A 3,400-nucleotide genomic window follows, 5' to 3' on the forward strand; every position below is an offset into this window, starting at 1 on the left:
TCCACAGTAGGGGTGGAACAGGAGGATTTATACAGCTCTGGCCCCAGTAAACCTTCTCCCTCAGATTCCACCTGAGTCCACATGACTGTACTTCCCACTATCAGCAGAACCAGTAACTGTGTCACTGACCCATACACCTTACAGCTATACCACACACTCAGTCTCAAAGCACTGGATAACCTATGCAGATATTTAGTGAGGTGAACCCTCTGGCTGTGTGATTTGTGTTCACCTGGGGAGAGAAAGGTCCACAAGCAGATTAAAAGCAGAGTAAACACACAAACTCCAGCCTCTGCTCTATCTGTGTGCTTGTGATAAAGATCTCCATCTCTCCCTGCTGCTGTGGACCAGGATCTGAAGAGAATGAATAAACAATCACATGAAGAGGTACATTTCTGTAAACAAAAAAAAACTGTTTCATTCTGCTAATGTATATCTACACCTCAATACATACCTCTATACACCTCTATATAAACCTATATATACACAGTGGTTCTTCCTTTACAAGTTTGGAGCTTATGGCGCAGCCGCTTGTGGTAGATGGTGGCGTATTGTGGTAAATTGTGTCATTCTGGCAACAATGGCTGACACCCTCTAAAATAAATAAATAAATACATTTAAAAACCAATGGCTGACACTTTAATAACGTGCCATAGAGTTCTGCGGCACCCTGCAAGCTGTGCTGCAGTACGCCACAACGTTTAAAGGAAGAACCACTGTACACCTATATACACACCGCCCCACTACACAAACATATACAGAGAGGGAGAACCATCTCAGTACTTCTCAGACTGGTCACATGTAGGTGCGTACACTGACACAGTATACCCAGCTATGATCCCTTATTGATGTCACTTGTTAAATCCACTTCAATTAGTGTAGACGAAGAGACAGATTCCAAGAACACAGGATGAGATGTTACTATCCTTTGTGCAAGCACTTCCAAGAGTTCATGAACAGTGAGCCTGGTGAAATTTGGGGAGAGATTCATCAGTAGTGTACCTTTGGTTCCTAGGGTGTTTCAGCCTTTCACACTATACACCCTCCCCAAATGCGGCCAGCGACAGGGTGATCAATCCTACGCTTGCGTCCCATTCCCATAGTCATAGGAGTTGCCTTGTTGTTGATAGCCAACATCCCATGGGACTATGCATGGCAGGGGCATCCTCCTCCCTGAGTCAAGCATTGTTGACCGCATACCTCCTGGCCCTCTCACTTCGGGGCCCAGCTGGGGTCTTTCCTCTTCATCCAGAGCCACTGACTGCTGCCTTCTGCCGCCTCCGATACAGCTTTGATTGTCGAACGCTGGCTCTGGCCCTTAATTCCCAGGTCTCTAAGCAGTCTGGTTGTAGATGTTGCCACAAAATCTCTGCAGCCCACCTCCACTGGTCGGACTTCTGTGTTCCAGCCATGATGCCGTGCTTCGGCAGCTAGATCGGCATAGCACAGATGTTTTCGCTCATAAGCCTCATCTACTGAGTCCTCCCAGGGTACTGTGAGCTCAATTATGAAGACCTTCTTGAGCGAACAGGGCCAGAGCACCATGTCAGGTCTTAGGGTGGTGGTTGCGATCTCCGGAGAAAACACAATGTCAGCTAGCATTTTCCAGTCGCGGGCCAAGCGCAGCTGGTCTCGCTCTAATGGTGTAGAGCCGCTCTTCGGTGGTTGAGCCCCTTCGCGGACAAAGGTCGTCCGTAAGGGGTGTGATGCTGCTGGGGGGGGGGGAGGGGGTAGGGAGTTGGTGGCAGCTCGCTTGTCCTCCAGGGCAGATGCAAGGTTTTTAAGGACTTGGTTGTGACGCCAAGTGTAGCGTCCTTGGGTGAGGCTTGTTTTACACCCTGTGAGAATGTGCCTGAGGTTGGCTGGCATGGAACAGAGGGCAGAGTCCGGATCTTCACCATACCATTGGTGAAGATTAATTGGTGTTGGAAGGACGTCATATGTTGCACTGATGGAAAAGCTCTTCTCCACACTGTCCCATCGAGTCCACTGTCCCTGTTTGGCAAGAGAGACTGCCTTGGCCCACCTTGCAGACTCCTCCTCCTCCTCTTTTTTTTTAGCCCTGGGTCAGTTGAGACATAGATTGGGTATGTGTCCCATTCAGAGGTTGGGAAAGACAAAATATTTAAGTGCCTTTGAATGGCGTATGGTAGTAAGTGCGAGGCGCACCAGTTTGAGTGTGCCAATAACTGCTCAACAGTTTTTCCTATGTATCCAAAATGGTCTACCACCCAACTTGACACAACTGCGGGAAGCATTGGAGTCAACACGGGCCAGCATCCCTGTGGAACGCTTTTGACACCTTGTAGCCCCTGCCCCGATGAATTGAGGCTGTTCTGAGGGCAAAAGGGGGTGCATATTAAGAAGGTGCTCCTAATATTACGTAACCTCAGTGTGTATACATATGTGTGTGTGTTTATATATCTTTGCTTATCCACATAAAACACTCAACATTCATTTACAAGCCTTTGCATGCAGTACATCAAATCCCCATCCACCTACATCAACATCAAAACATTACAGTCTCACCACAATACATCACTGAATCAGCTATTAAAAGTGAGAGATGTGACATTGCCTCTGCAAGCTGGTTATAGTAATTGTCATTGTGCAAGTAAGTGGCATTGCCCCTCAGACCTATAATATGGGAATGACTGGCTGTGACAGGAGCTGGGGATGGGATAGTTAGGCGGGAGAGCTGTGTGTGTGTATGTGTGCTTCCTCTGGTGTGTGTGACAGTCGGGGTGGCTATAGTGGCTAATGCCCGGCCTTCCTTCATCCCCCTGGTCTAAATGGTGCCGTCAGGCCCCTAATTGAGATGGAAAAAAGCCTGTGCCCTCGTCCTGTTCCTCCAGTAGCAACAGGATGGATTCCCTTAGAGGACAGCCAGGCAGGCAGGCAGACACAGTGCTCTGACCACTCAGAAATACATATAGGCTAGATAATCCTGGGAAAGGGGTTGTGTCACTGGTAGAAATAAACGAACAACATGTTGATGATCCGATTATTTACAGGAACACATACAGTTATATGCATATGAGATTGCATCATGTGTGTCTAGCATTTTATTGAGTAGGTTTTTCAAGATATTTCTGTGGTTGTGCTTTCCTCTCCCTCTGTTTCTCCCTTGAATGTGTTGTGGTCCAGCAGAACGTTGTGAATATTCATTGTGTTGTGCTTAGCCTGCAGATGGGGCTGCTGGACTGTGAAACTGCTCTTTGTTGAAGCCCCGTGAGGTTTCTTGTGTGAACTGGAGACGATCATCCTGTCTTTGTGTATCTCTGCTGAGCCCACTGGGTACAGACGTCAGTTGAACATCTATTCTTGATTTACATTTGAGTTGTCAACAAACGTGAATTCAATATGAAATCAACAAAAAATGTCACCATGACATTGAATT

The sequence above is a fragment of the Oncorhynchus tshawytscha genome, linkage group LG26, assembly GCF_018296145.1.
Source record: "Oncorhynchus tshawytscha isolate Ot180627B linkage group LG26, Otsh_v2.0, whole genome shotgun sequence".
Lineage (NCBI taxonomy): Eukaryota > Metazoa > Chordata > Actinopteri > Salmoniformes > Salmonidae > Oncorhynchus > Oncorhynchus tshawytscha.